The 19,459-nt window shown below is 35.2% G+C and overlaps 1 protein-coding gene and 1 pseudogene across 2 annotated transcripts in view; one reads left to right on the top strand and one right to left on the bottom strand.

Moving 5' to 3' along the window:
• Positions 1–19,459, bottom strand: part of LRRTM4 (leucine rich repeat transmembrane neuronal 4) — an 848,801-nt gene that overhangs the window by 75,610 nt on the left and 753,732 nt on the right. The window lies entirely within an intron of this gene.
• Positions 8,575–9,658, top strand: LOC137205609 (pleckstrin homology domain-containing family B member 2 pseudogene; annotated as a pseudogene).

Raw genomic sequence — 19,459 nt, 5'->3', positions numbered from 1 at the left:
TTTGCCATATGCCTCTTTTCCTTCTGGCCTTTCTGGAGTTATACCCTTCCATAATAAACCAATAATCTAAAAAGTAAAAAATTTCTCTGAGCTCTGTGAACTTCTCTAGAAAATTAATTAAACACAAAGTGAGGGTCGTTGGGACATCCAATCTATAGCAGGCCAGTCAAGTGACAACCTGGAATTGTGACTGGTGTCTGAAGTGGAGAGGGGAGGTAGTCTTGTGGGACTGAGCCTTTACCTGTGGAATCTGTCATTATTTCTGGGTAGATAGTGTCAGAACTGAGCTGAATTATAAGACAACTAGCTGGTGTCTGAGCATTGCTTATTGATATGGGGAAAACCCCTCACCTCCATGTTGGAATTGGGTGATCAGAACTTTTACTATTTCAATGTTTAGTAAACTAGATGGTTTTTGGGAACTAATAATATCAGGATTCTTATAGTCTAACTCTGGTCTTATGTACATATTTCATCAAGAGTAATCATCCCCATGGTAACATCATAAGCAGGATGTAAGTGACCAGTAATGGTTTAACTTAAAAGGAATCAAAATATCTGAATATTAATTCCTTGTCAGTAATTTATTAGATATGTGACTTTAGTCCAACTACATAACTTTTCTGAGCCTCAGTTTCAATGTTTCAAAAACTCTTGGCATACTGCAATTGCTCAATAAATATTAGCTTTCTTCTTTGTTTTGTTAATGTCTTTGATTATGCCCATGACAACATTTTTAGGCACCTACTCCAGGGCATTCTCCCTGCCTTCCTGTCTTCTTTCTCGTTTTCATTTTCTTCCATACATCTTTCAAACAGGTCTCCCGTGTCTTGCCCTTTTGTTCCATCTTTAGTTGTAAAGACATGATAATGATACTATTGATAATTAACAGTTAATGAACAGTTAATATACACTAGAGACTGTGCTAAATGCTTTACATTCATGTCACTTAATTCTAATAACCCCATATGGTAAGATCTACTGTTACCCAAGCTTATTCTCTTATTCCATTAATCTCATAGAGGGAATAAAGGTTCAGAAATAAGTACTGTCTTCAATGTTACACAGCTGGGAAGTAGCACAGGTGGGGTTCAAATCCATATGTGGTCAGAATCCAAGATCTTGCACAATTCAGCATAGAACGTGTTTCACAAAGTCTAAGGAGGTGAAGAGAAAGATGCAACTGAAGTTTATGTTTGGCCATTAGTTGTTAAGATTGGTCCCATGGAAGTTGTTTTAATTAGTCTTTCCCTTCTGTTCAAAGAACATTTTAATATTAAGTTGTATACAGTAAATAAAAATAATATATAATGTCATGAAATTAGAGGATTTTCCCCATGTTGTATACAAACATGTAAAATGTTAGGATGGGATCATTCTGTCACCCTAGAAATTAAGAATGAAGATAGAAGCAAAAAGTTGGGGATGTTTAAGCATTTTAGTATTACTTAAGTTTACATTCTAAAAAGTGTCTTAAACATCAACTACATAATATACCAAAGATGCTTAATTGCATTTATCATTCAATTTATATTACTGTAAGAAATTATTTTGGTTGAGTTATCCAGAAGCATATTTTCAACTTGTTTTCTCTGCAGAATATTTATAGTAGTTGTTTTTCTACTTCTAAGATTGTAATTAGTTTATATAAGAAGACTTTCTGCAGTGTTTAATGTATACCCCTAAATCAAGAAGAATAACTCACTGAGTAGGAACAAATAATGTAACAATTTCAGACTCTATCCTACTGTTCTTCATGACAGTGTAAAAAAATTCAGCTCGTGGAAACCACTTCTAATTTTATAACCTCAAGTGCCTTTGCAAATTAGTTTTAGAATCCATTTCCCATTTCCCCACCCAACCTCTATTGAAGTAGAGAGTGGCATTTTGCTTCTCATTCTACTTGAAACTGCTATTAACACTTACAAAGTTCTGAAATGTTATGGTCAGTTTCTTCTCTGAATCACACCTCCAATAACATCCAGAAATGTATGAAAATACTTTCTAAGTAATAGATGTTATTTTAATAAAAAAGGATATTCTTGAATTGATAATGACATGGGAGGTGTTAACAAGAGCTCACTGATAGACTTAAAGGGCTAAGTAACCCAAATATCACTTTTGAATTTGATGTGGGAAAATTTCAGCAATTTATGCTGGATTTAATTATCAATTATTTCAGGATACCTACTTTTTGTTCTGCAAAGAAACTCATCCATCCAATTTGTTTTAGTTTACATAATTATTTTGTTTTTACCCAGAACAATACAAGCAATGAAGTGTATAACATCCATTACTCAATAAAAAAATGAAAGGGAATTTGGATACCCATTATGGGAACCATATCATCTCAAGTCCTCTGTAATGTAAATATTCTGCACTAAAATATTTTTGTAACATTTTTCCTAAGGACATTTACCATAATATAGAGTTAATTATGAAACTGTTAAAAGATAAAAATAAATTAAGAGGCAGTGTGAGGAAAATAAGAAGTGCTCTCCCAAATAATTGTTGACAACAGCTGGAGAGTCAATGAAGTAGATACAGATATTTCATTCTCAAATGGCAACTTCTGAAAGGGAAGTTCTCTAAGTACAAACACAAGATTGCATTAACAGTTCTTACCAGATCTCAGAGAATGTAAGACTCACAGAAGACAGGAAAAAAAGTCTTAATTAACCTTTTTATAACTAAAAACATTTTACTGTCCCTAAATCCTCAAATGGTAATCTTAAATTAATATGAAAGCAGTGAACTATTTTTATTGTACAATTACTTGACAATTTATAAACAGTATCCGTTTTCCTTATAATAATTCATTATATTTTCTAATATATTAAGCCTCAATTGCCTATCAAGCCTTCCTGATAGATCATTTTGATCCTATCATTTTCAATTAATCATGCCTGTTTGCTGGTGATGTTTTTCCTGGAAAACTGTCATAAAAATATTATTCTAACACATTTCCTACATCATAGAATAGATTATTTCTGCTATTATTAATAATAGAAAGTACATATTTGCATATATCATATAATTAATTTCTTTATCAAATAGTTTATTATGCTTATAAACATATTTGAATAATTCAAGTAATTTCTAAATAAAATTTTATTTTTTAATTGATGAATCTTGTAAAACTGCACAAAGGAGTATTTGTTCCATCAGTATGAGGAGTAATCTCAATGTCAGTGTCACACTATGAAATTCTTGTTTTATCAAATGGTTCTGGAATTCTGAATTTTTCTCTTATTCACTTAGTAAGAATTTTTGAGTGTCTACTATATGCCAGGCACTGAGCCTGGCCTTGAGGACACAATAATAAATAACGGAGACTCACCTGCTGTCCAAATATTGCTTCTATTCCTGAAGGACCCTCCTTTAACTTTGCTTTTTAGGTTCTGATAATGGTGTTCTTTTGAATACCATCAATAGTGAAAAAGCATTGTTTTCCCTTTGAAAATGAATTTCTTAGTAAGGAGGATTATGGGACCAAGACAAAGTGGACTAACAGCTATTTGTTATTTTAAATTGTTTAGTGAAATGTAGAATGCTCACGTTGTCATTGTTCCTTTTTTTTCAAAATTATAGTTTAAACAAAATACAGTGGGAGCAAAACAGTTTCTGAGGGAAATTGCAAAAATAACGCCAAAATTTTTTGAGCAAAGGCATCCTCTTAGAAGGCATATTCCACTAATGCAGCCTTCCACAGCTAGTAAAAGAGCTTTCCTTTCCTTTTCTTGCATCTCTCAGAACACAGTCTGGGCATCCGGCAAATGCTTAGGTGTACTTGTTGGAATGTTCACCAGCACCTGACAGGGTTGTAGAGTGATAACTGTGAATATCAAAATTTTATCTGCTGGTCCTCACATAGAGAAGACAGGATCATAAAACAAAACAAAAACAAAATCAAAAACAAACAAAACAAAACAAAAAACAATTGGTTGGGTTTTTGCAGATGTCCTGCATACATGTAGTTTTCTATTTCCTATGGTAACAGGTAAAAAAACAAAAAAGAGAGGATGGAGTTGGTATTGATATCTGGATTCTTGTTTCTGGTCATAAATTTGCCATCTCTCTGACCATACATCCAGGAAAATGTCACTTTCCATTTTACTTGCCTTTAAAAGGCCTTTGAAACACTGGGGTGTGATGGGAATTCACTACAATGAGGTACTTTGAAATCTTCAACTTTTAAGTACCATGCAAGTCCAATGATTATTAGTATTCAAGGCACACAATGCTAGTCAAAACATAGAAAGTTCAGAGCAGTTTGGTAACCTGGAAAACAGGGAAATGAAAAGTGTACTGTGTACATATGATAAAATAGCATTCAATATAAAAAAGACAAATGCTCCAATACAAAAATGTAAAAAGTGTGTAAACATTAATGACACAAATGAAATAACCAATAAAATATCAAATACTCAACCATACTATTAACCAAAGACACACAACTTAAAACAAGAGATATTATTTTCACATATCAAATGGGAAAAATCTTAAAAGAATGTCGGTGAAACTGTGAAAAAAATGGGCTCACACATACACTGCTCATAGGAGGCAAAAATTGGACATTTGTTATTAAAAATTGAGCATTAATTATCATTAAAAATGTATTTGGAATTTAACTTCAACTGTTTTACACTTCTCCTTCCCATATTTCATTTGAAATACTATCAAAATAGGGAAAAAATAGTGGATTAGTGAAAAATTAAAATAGGGAGGAAATTGACCCTCTCTTTTCTTATGAGTGACATGTGATTAGGGTAAATCTTAATGAAATCTATCTATATTAAGGGAGACTAGCTACTTTTTATAAATATATAGTTGGAGTTAGCTGTCACTTCTATGGATTCAGATGCAGAGAGAAATTTCCTCTGCTTAGAAATGGCCCATAGGTTCAAAGTTGTGCTCTAAAGTATGTGAGAAAATGTATACATTGCCACTCTTTTTCTTTTTTCAGTCAATAACTTCAACACCATAGTGTGGTTTTGCTTATCATTTCCAAGTGACAAACAGGTAATACTCATCTTTTGGGGGGACACAAATAGGTAAATATGAGTGAGGAAGAAGTGAGAGCAATGGGTCTAGATAGAGGGAGAAGAGAGAACACAAAGGAGGAAACCAAAGATGGTCAGAGTGTGATTTACAGTTTTTCCAGTCTCAATTTTATTTTTATATTTGCCCTTTATGACTTTTTGATGACTTAGATTTAATGCATATTCCCAAAATCTAAAATTGTATTATAAAAAATATCTTATTAAAATGAATATATATATATCTTACCTCATTTAATCCTCAACTCCCCTTTCGGGTGGGGCTTTTAAACTCATTTTACAGATAAGAAGAATGAAGCCATACAGAAGTAAGAGGAAAAATAAGGCCTAAAATCAATTTCTTATTAATGGATAATTGGAAATATCCATGTTGACTGGATATTTGATGATAATAAATTATTTTACATTTTAAATCTAATACTGATATTTTGGTTAAGTTAATGAGTTCTCATTTTTGAAATTACATACTGAAATATTAACATATGAAATGATAAGATTTCTCAGATACATTCAAAAAATTTGAAGGAGGAAGGTTGGAAGGGGGTGAGGCTAGGCTAGGACTGGCCAAGGTTGATGGTAGCTGAATTCAGGTGGTAGGTAAATGGGAATTTTTCATACAAAACTATTTATGCATATGTTCAAAATTATCCATTATGAAAGTTAAAACAATATCAATACTAAATATTTCCATCTCCAAACCCCATGCTTTAAAACACGCACAATAATCTCTTTATTAATATTTACTTGAAAAAGAATCACCATTTCTGTTTCTCTCCTTGTTTTTTGTTCCATCTTTACATCAGCAAAAGTTGAATTAAATCATTTCTTTATCTATTACTATATAATTTAGTTTTTAACTGAAGTTTCACAAATAAGCAAAGAAACAAACAAACCGTGTATCATCTCAAATAATGTTGTTTAGAGTTGGTGAGTCCCAGGCTAAAAGTATGTTACCATTATTTCTATTGACAAGGAGGGTTAAACTGTTTTAGAAGAAAGATTATTTGATTATAATGTCTCTTAACCTCCACTTCTAAAGTCATTGAACATCTTACTTTGTGATGGATTACTGTTGTGTAAAGGTTTTAACGAGAAAATCTGGTGTAATGCTACAAAACCCATACACACTGTGTAGTTGGATTTCAGCCTAGAGGTTGCTTAGTCATTTTTAAAAACAGAATATATTCCCTTCATTTGGAGAAATGACAATTGGATTCTTTAGTTACCAATTAAAAGGCAGTGGTAAAGCATAGGGAAAGACATGCTGGCAGGGCTTGCTTTAAGCAGAGGTATGGTGAGTTTGCAAATGTGAATTAATTTTAGTGATGCAAGTGAGAATCCCGGCCCCCAAATCTATAACTTCAGCTCCTCTATTATAGTCTGTTTTGATGTCAGAGAATTAAAGATTCATGATTTATAAAACAAAAGTCTGAATGTGAAAAAACCTGACTGTAAAGAAATTAAAATACAATCAAGGTGATAAAACCAATGCATATAAGACAATTGAAAAACCACAATAAATAAGAAATTAAAGTGTCTGTAACAAACTAAAAAGCACAGGGTCTACTGTGGACAGCAATGTGAGTGGCAGCTCCCTGTAGACATGTGAAGAAGAATCCTCCCCAGGAGGCAATTCTCAACTGGAGGCTGTAGATGGACCGTGGGATCAGATCACACCAGCAGATGCACTGAGGTGGAAGTGAGCATTGAGGATACTAAAAAATGCATTCCTTAGCATGCAGGCATTTTTCTATAAAATTCAAGTACTTCTGGGGAGCTTAGATGAATTTTTTTCAGTCTTTTTATCTCAAAAATGAAACAGCTATTTATAAAGTTGTCTATGTGACAGCATTCTCCACATGAACAGTGCAGAAACAACTAGAGCTTTGATAAGGAAATAGGACAGAAAAACTCCTAAATATGATTGGGGTTCAGTGCTCTAGTGCAGGAGGACATCTCAGAAGCTAGGCATCATGGGAGGCACTGGAAATTTGGAAGAAAGCTGATAAGGCAGTGAGGTAATTCCAAAACTGGGCAATTGCAGAGACCAGAGTGATATGAGTGAGGTACTTAGGGGGTAAAATTTAAGGTTGCATTCATTTTCAGGGGCTGACCCCACACTTGTACCACCCTGATGAGGACTTCCTTAATATTTGTGCCCTAGGTGCCTTCCTCCCTTCTGTTTGTCCTGATTCATGTACCATTAAAAAACGTCAACTAGAGTAACATTCTTCTCAAAACTAAGGCTATGTGTTCTGTATAATTGTATTTGTACAGATTTTATCAGATTTTCTCCCTCTCTCTCTCTCTCTCTGTCACCTATCTCTCTTTATCTATTATCTATCTATCTATCATCTATCTATCTATCTATCATCTATATATCTGTTGAAAGGAAAACCATTCAATAATGTTATACTAATTCAGCCCAGAAAAAAAGATAAACACTTTTAATTACAAATATTTCTGGATAATTAGAATATTTAGTTGGTTTGCCTGTACTGTACCGTTAGATTCAAATGCTAATAAATATTTTCACTTTTTCCTCAACTATACACTAAGAATAGTTTTGTATGTTGGAAACACAAAATTGGATCTACCTAGAAACCTTCATCAATTTAACACACTGTTTAGTAGATGAAAGATAAAGATTTTGTAAAAAAGTAAAATTTGAGCTAGATTTTGAAGGACAAATGGACAACTACTTATTAGATCAGTGCTTTCCAGATAGACCAGATATCAAGAACCAACTGGGAACATTTTATTTTTAGTGGAGTCCTTAAAAAGGTATAAATAAATAATTTATTAATTCTTATTTTCATGACAGATGTATCAGGGAAAGATTGTAAGTTTTGTAAAATAATATGCTTTGAACTTCCATCCATCTATCACCTCACTCCCAACGTACTTGTGTCTCCTTGCCAACACAAACAGTTTGTATTGAAAATTCTACTGCACTTAATATGTTCTCTTTGGAATAAGCTGTCCAAAAAAAAGATGCTTTCTGTAGCAAGGGCCACAAATTTAATATTAGGGAGATTTTTATAATAGTACTTAAAATTCTAAAATAAATACTGCTTTCATTTTATAATTTCCACATGAAAGTAACTTTCCTGTTCTTCATCATCTCTTCTGCAGCACCCTGCAGGTGTATGGCCAGCAGGATAGGTTGAGTTTCTATAAAAATTATTTTAATTTTATTATTTTCTAAGTTACTTTTATAAAATAAAATTCTGTTTGAAAAAGAAAAGAAAAAATGTCATTGGCTTAATTAAAAGGGAAAATAAATATTCTCGTGTATTTTAATATTCTGTTTCATACATATTTGTAAATATTCTACATTTGCACAATTTTTTTAATCTTTATTAAGTACTTTATAAGAAAATTTATTGATTATGCATATTAACTTCTGTCAATTTCAGAATTAGATACCCATTAGATATTTAATGGAATTTCATTAAAACTTTAAGTTAATTTATTTTAAAAATTGACAACTAGGGCTTGAGGCAGTCGGAGCCGAGGAGCCGGGCAGTGTCCTTGCACTCCTGCCCTACTTTGGTGCGCGGCTGCGGCCGGAGGATTTGCAGGTGAAAATACAGCGTTTGTGAAGAGTGGATGGTTGCTGAGACAGAGTACTATTTTGAAGCGCTGGAAGAATTGGCTTGACCTGTGGTCAGATGGTCACCTGATGACCAAACTCGGTAGAGTGTAGAGGATAAGGTCCACATGCCAGTGGACTGCATCAACATCCACACGGGACATGAATGTCGGGATATTCGGCCTCCAGACGGGAAGCCGAAAGACTGTCTGCTGCAGATTGTTTGCCTAGGTGGGAAAACCATCAGTCTTTGTGCAGAAAGCACAGATGATTGTTTGGTCCGGAAATTTACACTTCAGGATTTCATTACAGCTCATGTTGGCTCTGAAGTCATGTATGATGAGACTGCCTTGGCTTCCTCCCCACCTCCTTACACAGCCTATGCTGCACCAACCCCTGATGCCTATGGTTATGGTCCATACAGTGGTGCATACCCGCCAGGAACTGAAGTTGTATATGCTTCAAATGGGCAGGCTTATGCTGTACCCTACCAGTACCTGCATGCCGGACTTTACGGACAGCAGCCTACCCAGCAAGTCATCATTCGTGAGCGGTATCAAGACAATGACTGTGACCTGGCGCTGGGCATGCTGCCTGGAACAGCCACAGGCATGGCCTTAGGATCTCTGTTCTGGGTCTTCTAGAGTCCTTGGAACCTGGATGTGCATAGCTTCTGATACCCTGGGTGCAATAATATAATTTGCAGGGCATTTCTGTTTGTTATAAATGTTTTTAATAATAGTTTTAGTAGTTCTTTTGAAAGTAGTGACATCATACTTATAACTAATCCATATAAGTACCACAGAGAAGGCTTTGGACTGCTGTTTAGCTAAAACGTAGACTATTTGGGGGCACTGGCTCAGTCTAGGAGTTTTTTATGGCACTCTCAGAATACCTTATTTGAACACACCTGTTTGTAAAGGCCATTTTCTTTTTAGAGTTAGGCCTTAGTGCTTAAGGGATAATTTATTTTAGTGTTATGCTAGTAATATGGTGATGTATGAGTGAGTGAGTGATTGTGGCAAGAAGAACTGCAGCTGTCTTGGTTTAATGTCAGACTTTGAAACCTCAGACTAGAACTGGTTGCACGTTACTTCAGGAGTTGTAGGGTGGAACCTTCCTGAGGCAGCCGTGTGATATCCTCACAGCCTCTGGGGCTCTGCAGACTTTCAGCAAAGCTGACTGCTCAGGATGATGGGCGGGATGGCAGATCCCACCCCCCCTTTAAAATATGCTCTTTCATTTTATTCTTACTAGTTTGTTTTTGGTAGTGATCCTTGGAAAACATCCTAAATTAGGAGTAGACTTGAGTCTCAGCATTTTAGGGCTTTATCATTTAAAACTTGAACAAGGCAAAACAATTACAAACAAGTGTGTGGAGGTAGATCTGCTATATTCAGAGGCATCATGTTTTTTAGTGTTTGCTTTGAGTGTTTTTATTGCCACTTCAGCCTACTTATAGCTTATTTTTCTACTTGTTGAGAAAGTAATATTAGGAGAATGGTGAGGAAAGAGGAATGAGAGCCATAGTTACCGTGTTACTGTTTCAGGGGATTGGACTTCTCTGAGGATCCTCTTTTCCACCCTTCTGAAGGCTGTTAAAGAGCCCATTTCCTGTCCTGTGCAGGACTGGGGCACTGTGGCTGTCCCTGAGCACTGGGGTGCCTGGAGCCCTGGTGGAGGCATGGTGGGGGAGAGTCAGGTTACAGATTTGCAGCCTAAGGACATGAATGACCTGTGCAAGGTATTACCCCACCTGACCAGGACACTAGTCTTGTTTTTATTCTTCATTCAAATGTCACAGAGAAGCTTAAACAATTTAACTTGAGCCCCAGCTATGTGTGAAGCTCTGGAAAACTGAGAGTCACGTATTTTTGTTATTTCTTATTTCTTTATTTATGTAAATTTTAAAATTCCAATTATTCCAGTTTTCTGCCTTGCATGCTTTAAAAAATTTACTTTTTACAAAGGCAGTTTAGCACATTGAAGGTCTCTACCCCTATACTCCATGTGGCCCTATTTTCCACAAAATACACTCATAGTAGCACAAATTCTGTTTTTATTCTATGCGCCCAGTTACATACATAGTCATTTTTTTCACTGATCAACCCACTCCATCTCTAAGGCAGACTTAAATAGATCTATCTCCGTATGAAACCAGATGCCAAATGAACTTTGTGGTGACCACAGGTCTGTTTTCCTAGCCAATTCTATTGCACTTGTTGACACTGGAGAGTTTGTTTCCAGCTGAAAAGTATACTTAGCTGTCATCTCTTTGGATGTTTGACATGTGGAAAGTTGCCAGATGTGATGTGTGACAACACTGTTTTTTTTGTTTTTTTGTTTTTGTTTTTGAACATCTTTATTAGAGTATAATTGCTTTAAAATGGTGTGTTAATTTCTGCTTTATAACAAAGTGAATCAGTTATACATATACATGTGTTCCCATATCTCTTCCCTCTTGCGTCTCCCTCCGTCCCACCCTCCCTATCCCACCCCTCTAGGTGGTCACAAACCACCGAGCTGATCTCCCTGTGCTATGCAGCTGCTTCCCACTAGCTATCTACACTGGTTTTGATGGCTAGAAGTGTTGTTTTAGTTATTTTACATCGTATGTAATAAGACTGGTTTTGTTCAGATGGTAATCATTATTTGAGCTGTATGCCTTACTTACAAAATACTAAACTCAGTTTTTAATGTTGCTTTGGGGTATTAATTTTGAACTTGGAACCACAAGTTCAAAATTTGAGTGGATATATGAGTGACTTTTTCTCCTACTATATTTTGATTTCTTATTGCTGTATACATATTCATGCTATATGTGAACAATATAACTTTTTTTTGAGGTTTTAATTTTTATTGGAGTATAGTTTCTTTACAGCATTGTGTTAGTTTCTACTGTGCAGCAAAGTGAATCTGCTATACGTAGACATATATCCCCTCTCTTTTGTATTTCCTTCCTATTTAGGCCACCACAGAGCACCGAGTAGAGTTCCCTGTGTTATACAGTAGGTTCTCATTAGTTATCGATTTTATACATAGTATCAATATTGTATATATGTCAATCCTAATCTCCCAATTCATCCCATCCCCCCTTTCCCCCACACTGTTGTCCATAGTGGCTGCACCAAATTAAATTCCCAAAAACAGTGCAAGATGGTTCCCTTTTCTCCACATTCTCAACAACACTTTTTATTTGTTGCAAGTTTTAAATAATTGCTATTCTGACAGGCATAAGGTGATATCTCATTGTGGTTTTGATATGCATTTCCCTGATGATTAGTGATGTTGAGTATCTTCTCAAGTGCATGTTGGCCATTTGTATGTCTTCTTTACACAAATATCCATTCAGGTATTCTGCCCATTTTTAAATCAGTTTTTTGTTTTTTCTTTTGATGTTGAGTTGTATGAATTATTTATATATTTTTGATATTGACCCCTTATCAAACATATCATTTGTAAATATCTCTTCCTATTTAATATGTTGCCTTTTCTTTTTGTTGTTGGGTTCCTTTGCTATAGAAAGCTTTTTAGTCTGCTGTAGTCCCGGTTGTTTATTCTGCTTTTGCCCTTGCCTGATGAGACAGATCTCCCCAAAATATTGCTATGCTATATGTCAAAGAGCTTACTGCTATATCTTTTTCTAGGAGTCTTATGGTTTCATGTCTTATACTATGTCTTTAAACTGTCTTATTTTTGTACATGGTGTAAGAAAGTGGTCTATACTACTTTCATTCTGTTACATGTAGCTGTCCAATTTTGCCAACACCATTTATTGAAGAGATTGTCTTTTTCCCTATTGTATATTCTTGCCTCCTTTGTTGTAGATTAATTGACCTTATAAGGATGGGTCTATTTCTAGGGTCTCTATTCTGTTGCATTGATCTATGTGTCTGTTTTTGTGCCAATACCATTATGTTTTAATTACTATAGCTTTGTAGTATAGTTTGAAATTAGGCTGCATGATATCTCCAACATTGTCCTTCTTTCTCAAGCTTGCTTTGGCTATTTGAGGTCTTCTGTGTTCCATAAAAATTTTAGGATGATTTGTTCTAGTTCTGTGAAAAATTCCTTTGGTATTTTGGTAGGAATTGAGTTGAGTCACTGGATACCTTTGAGTAGTATGGACATCTAAACAATACTAATTTTTCCAATCCATGAGCACAGTATACCTTTCCATTTATTTGTGTCATCTTCAATTACTTTCAATGATGTCTTATAATTTATAGTGAACAGGTCTTTTACCTCCTTTATTAAATTTATACCTAGGCATTTTATTCTCTTTTATGCAATTATAAATGGGATTGATTTTCTTAATTTCTCTTTCAAATGGTTAGTTGTTAGTGTAAAAAATGCAACAGGTTTCTGTATATTAATATTGTGTCTCATAAGTTTACAAAATTTATTATTTTTTTTTGGTGGTGTCTTTGGATTTTCCATGTACAGTGACAGATTATAGGCCAATAGTGACAATTTTGTTTCTTCTCTTCCAATCAGGATGTATTTTATTTCTTTTTCTTGTCTGATTATTGTGGCTAGGATTTCCAATACAATGTTGAATAAAATTCTCAAGAGTGGTCATCCTTGTGCTGTTCCTGGTCTTAAAGGAAAAGCTTTCACTGTTGACTATGTTAGTTGTGGGTCTGTTACATATGACTTTTATTATGTTGAGATATGTTTCCTCTATACCAACTTCGTTGAGAGTTTTAATCACAAATCGGCACTGAATTTTGTCAAAAGATTTTTCTGCATCTACTAAGATGATCATATGATTTTTAATTACCTCCATTTTGTTAAAGTGATTTATCATACAGATTGATGTGTAGATATTGAAACATCCTTGCATTCCAGTTAACCATGGTGTATGATCCTTCTAATGCATTGTTAAATTTGTTTTACAAATATTTTGTTGTGGATATTTGTATCTATGTTCATCAGGGATATTGTCCTGTAGTTTTCTGTTCTTCCACTGTTTTGTTTGGTTTTAGAATAAGGGTAATGCTGGCCTCATAGAACAAGTTTGGAAGCATTCTTTTCTCTTCAATTTTTTAGAATTGTTAAGAAGGATAGGTGTTAACTCTTCTTTAATTATTTTGTAGAAGCCATTTGGTCCTGGATTTTTGTTTGTTGGGTTTTTAATTACTCATTCAGTTTCATTGTTAGTAATTGGTATGTTCAAATTTTTGATTTTTTCCTGATTCACTCTTCTAAGATTGTATGTTTCTATGAATTTATCCATTTCCTTTAGTTTGTCCAATTTTTTGCCATATAATTATTTATAGTAATATTTTATGCTTGTTTGTAATTCTGTGGTATTGATTGTAATGTCTCTTTTTTCATTTTGAATTTTATATATTTGGGCCCTCTCTTTTATCTTGTTTAGTTTTTCTAGTACATTGCCAATTTTGTTTATCTTTTCAAAAAGCCAGTTCTGAGTTTTATTAATCTTCTCTAAATGTTTTAAAATTTTAGTCTCCCTTTCATTTATTTCCACTCTGATCATTATTATTTCCCTCCTTCTGCTGACTTTGGGCTTTCTTTGCCCACCTATTCATTGATAAACACCTTTATCATTATGTAATGCTCTTCTTTGTCTTTTGTTACAATCATTGTTTTAAAGTATATTTTGACTGATATGAGTATTGCCACTTCAGCTTTTATTTTATTTTATTTTATTTTTTTGTGGTACGCAGGCCTCTCACTGTTGTGGCCTCTCCCATTGCAGAGCACAGGCTCTGGACGTGCAGACTCAGTGGCCATGGCTCATGGGCCCAGCTGCTCCACAGCATGTGGGATCTTCCCAGACCGGGGCATGAACCTGTGTCCCCTGCATCGGCAGGCAGACTCTCAACCACTGCGCCATCAGGGAAGCCCTATTTTTTCATTTTTATGTGTATGTAATATCTTTTTCCATCCCTCCAATTTTAGTTCATGTGTGTCTTTAGTTCTGAGGTGAGTTTCTTTTAGGTCTTGTTATTTATCTACTAATCGACTCTACGTCTTTTGATTGAAGTATTTAGACAGTTTACATTTATAGTGATTATTGATAGGTATGCACTTATTGCCATTTTGTTAATTGTTTTCTGGTTGTTTTTGTAGCTCTTCTCTATTCTTGTACACTTCTCTTGTTCTCTTCCATGGAAGTTTGATTTTCTTTAGTGTTTTTTTGGTTTCCTTTACTTACTGTGTATCTATTGCAGGTTTTTGGTTTGTAGTTACCATGTAGTTTATATATATATATAACAATTTATCTTAGCTGATATTCACTTAAATTTGACTGCAAATTAAGTTAATTTTAGTTGTGAATTTTCTTATATAAATCTCCAGTTCATTATTATTTTAAAGCTGGTTTCATTTTGGTGGTGCTACTGGAGGACTCTGGGAGGCCTCATGCCAGGGAGTACTTCTCAGAATTGCGGCCAGTGTCCTTTACTCCCAGTGAACCACAGCCACACCCCCAACTCTGCAGGAGACCCTCAACACTAGCAGCTTCTATGGACCCCTGATTGCTGCTTGAGGAGAACTGCCCTGTGGACTTGACTGACCAACGATTGCAATATAAGGAGCCGTGTGGACAAAAGGCTCTTTGTGCTCCAGCCAGGAGTCACTGCTGTGTCTCTGTGGTGGGAAAGCCAACTTCAGGACACTGAGCCTCAAGAGACCTCCCAGCTCCACATAATATCAAATGGCGAATATCTCCTAGAGATCTCCATCTCAACACCAAGACCCAGTTTCACTCAACAACCAGCAAGCTACAATGCTGCATGCCCTATGCCAAACAACTAGCAAGACAGGGACACAGCCCTATCCATTAGCAGAGAGGCTGCCTAAAATCATAATAAGGACACAGACACCCCAAAACACACCACCAGATGTGGAACTGCCCACAAGAAAGACACGATCCAGCCTCATCCACCAGAACACAGGCACTAGTCCCCTCCAACAGGAAGTCTACACAACCCACTGAACCAACTATAGCCACTGGGGACAAACACCAAAAACAACGGGACCTACAAACCTGCAGCCTGCAAAAAGGAGACCCCAAACAAAGTAAGTTAAGCAAAATGAGAAGACAGAAAAACACACAGCAGATGAAGGAGCAAAGTAAAAACCCACCAAGCCTAACAAATGAAGAGGAAATACACAGTCTACCTGGAAAAGAATTCAGAATAATGATAGTAAAGATGATCCAAAATCTTGGAAATAGAATAGAGAAAATGCAAGAAACATTTAACAAGGACCTAGAAGAACTAAAGAGGAAACAACCAATGATAAACAACAAAATAAATGAAATTTAAAATACTCTAGAAGGGATCAAAAGCAGAATAACTGAGGCAGAAGAACAGATAAGTGACCTGGAAGATAAAATAGTGGAAATAACTACTGCACAGCAGAATAAAGAAAAAAGAATGAAAAGAACTGAGGACAGTCTCAGAGACATCTGGGACAACATTAAACACACCAACATTTGAATTATAGGGGTCCCAGAAAAAGAAGAGAAAAATAAATGGACTGAGAAAATATTTGAAGAGATTATAGATGACAACTTCCTTAAAATGGGAAAGGAAATAGTTAATCAAGTCCAGGAAGCACAGATTGTCCCATACAGGATAAATCCAAGGAGAAACATGCCAAGACACATATTAATCAAACTATCAAAAATTAAATACAAAGAAAACATATTAAAAGCAATAAGTGAAAAACAACAAATAACACACAATGGAATCCCCATAAGGTTAACAGGTGAACTTTAAGCAGAAACTGTGCAAGCCAGATGTGAATGGCAGGACATATTTAAAGTGATGAAGGAGAAAAACCTACAATCAATATTACTCTAACTAGCAAGGATCTCATTCAGATTTGATGGAGAAGTTAAAACCTACACAGATAAGCAAAAGCTGAGAGAGTTCAGCACCAACAAACCAGCTTTACAACAAATGCTAAAGGAACTTCTTTAGGCAAGAAACACAAGAGAAGGAAAAGACCTACAATAACAAACCCACAACAATTAAGAAAATGGGAATAAAAACATACATATCGATAATTACCTTAAATGTAAATGGATTAAATGCTCCCACCAAAAGGCACAGACTGGTTGAATGGATACAAAAACAAGACCCATATATATGCTGTCTAAAAGAGATGCACTTCAGACCCAGGGACACATACAGACTAAAAGTGAGGGGATGGAAAAAGATATTCCATGCAAATGGAAATCATAAGAAAGCTGGAGTAGCAATTCTCATATCAGACAAAATAGACTTTAAAATAAAGACTACTAGAAGAGACAAAGAAGGACACTACATAATGATCAAGGAATTGATCCAAGAAGAAGATATAACAATTGTAAATATTTATTCACCCAACATACGACCACCTCAATACATAAGGCAAATACTAACAGCCACAAAAGGGGAAATCGACAGTAATACAATCATAGTAGGAGATTTTAACTCCCCGCTTTCTCCAATGGACAGATCATCCAAAATGAAAATAAATAAGGGAACACAAGCTTTAAATGACACATTAAACAAGATGGACTTAATAGATATTTATAGGACATTCCATCACAAAACAACAGAATACAATTTTTCTCAAGTGCTCATGGAACATTCTCCAGGATAGATCATATCTTGGGTTACAAATCAAGCCTTGGTAAATTTAAGAAAATTGAAATCATATCAAGTATCTTCTCTGACCACAATGCTATGAAACTAGATATTAATTACAGGAAAAGATCTGTAAAAAATACAAACATGTGGAGGCTAAACAATACACTACTGAATAACCAAGATATCACTGAAGAAATCAAAGAATAAATAAAAAATACCTAGAAACAAATGACAATGGAGACATGATGACTCAAAACCTATGGGATGCAGCAAAAGCAATTCTAGGAGGGAAGTTTATAGCAATACAATCCTACCTTAAGAAACAGAAAATATCTCAGACAAACAACATAACCTTGCACCTAAAGCAATTAGAGAAAGAAGAAGAAGAACAAAAAAAAAAAAAAAAAAAAAAGGAAGCAGAAGGAAAGAAATCATAATCAACAGTTCAGAAATAAATGAAAAAAATGAAGGAAATGATAGCAAAGATCAATAAAACTAAAAGCTTGTTCTTTGAGAGCATAAACAAAATTTATAAATCATTAGCCAGACTCATCAAGAAAAAAAGGGAGAAGGCTCAAATCAATAGAATTAGAAATGAAAATGAAGTAACAACTGACACTGCAGAAATACAAAGGATCATGAGAGACTACTACAAGCAACTCTATGGTAATAAAATGGACACTCTGGAAGAAATGGACGAATTCTTAGAAATGCACAGCCTGCTGAGACTGAACCAGGAATAAATCGAAAATGTGAAGAGATGAATCACAAGCACTGAAATTGAAACTGTGATTAAAAATCTTCCAACAAACAAAAGCCCAGGACCAGATGGCTTCACAGGAGAACTCTATCAAAGATTTAAGAGAAGAGCTAACACTTATCCTTCTCAAATTCTTCCAAAATGTAGCAGAGGGAGGAACACTCCAAAACTCATTCTACGAGGCCACCATCACCCTGATACCAAAATCAGACAAAGATGTCACAACGAAAGAAAACTACAGGCCAATATCACTGATGAACATAGATGCAAAAATCCTAAACCAAATACTAGCAAACAGAATGCAACAACACATTAAAAGGATCATACACCATGATCAAGTGGGCTTTATTCCAGGAATGCAAGGATTCTTCAATATATACAAATCAATCAACGTTATACACTATATTAACAAGTTGAAGGTAAAAAAAAAATATGATCTCTCAATAGATGCAGAGAAAGCTTTTGACAAAATTCAACACCAATTTTTTTTTTTTTTTTTTTTTGCGGTACGCGGGCCTCTCACTGTGTGGCCTCTCCCGTTGCGGAGCACAGGCTCCGGACGCGCAGGCTCAGTGGCCATGGCTCACGGGCCCAGCTGCTCCGCGGCACGCGGGATCCTCCCGGACCAGGGCACGAACCCGTGTCCCTTGCATCGGCAGGCGGACTCCCAACCACTGCGCCACCAGGGAAGCCCCAACACCAATTTTTGATAAAAAAAAAATCTGCAGAAACTAGACATAGGGAACTTTACTCAACATAATAAAGGCCATAAATGACAAACCCACAGCCAACATCATCCTCAATACTGAAAAAGTGAAACCGTTTCCACTACGATCAGGAACAAGACAAGGTTGCCCACTCTCACCACTGTTATTCAACATAGTTTTGGAAGTTTTAGCCACAACAATCAGAGAAGAAAAGGAAATAAAAGGAATCCAAAACAGAAAAAAAGAAGTAAATCTGTCACTGTTTGCAGATGACATGATACTCTACATAGAGAATCCTAAAAATGCTATCAGAAATCTACTAGAACTAATCAATGAATTTGGTAAAGTAGCAGGATACAAAATTAATTCACAGAAATCTCTGGCTTTCCTATACACTAATGATGAAATATCTGAAAGTGAAATTAAGAAAACACTCCCATTTACAATTGCAGCAAAGAGAATAAAATATCTAGGAATAAACCTACCTAAGGAGACAAAAGACCTGTATGCAGAAAATTATAAGACACTGATGAAAGAAATTAAAGTTGATACAAATAGATGGAGAGATATACCATGTACATGGATTCGAAAAATAAATAAATAAATTGTGAAAATGACTCTGCTACTCAAAGCAATCTAGATATTCAATGCCATGCCTATCAAAACACCAATGGCATTTTTCAGAGAACTAGAACAAAAAATTTCACAATTTGTATGGAAACAAA

The sequence above is a fragment of the Pseudorca crassidens genome, chromosome 14 (genome assembly GCF_039906515.1).
Source record: "Pseudorca crassidens isolate mPseCra1 chromosome 14, mPseCra1.hap1, whole genome shotgun sequence".
Taxonomy (NCBI): domain Eukaryota; kingdom Metazoa; phylum Chordata; class Mammalia; order Artiodactyla; family Delphinidae; genus Pseudorca; species Pseudorca crassidens.
This window is presented reverse-complemented; position numbering and strand designations above follow the sequence as displayed.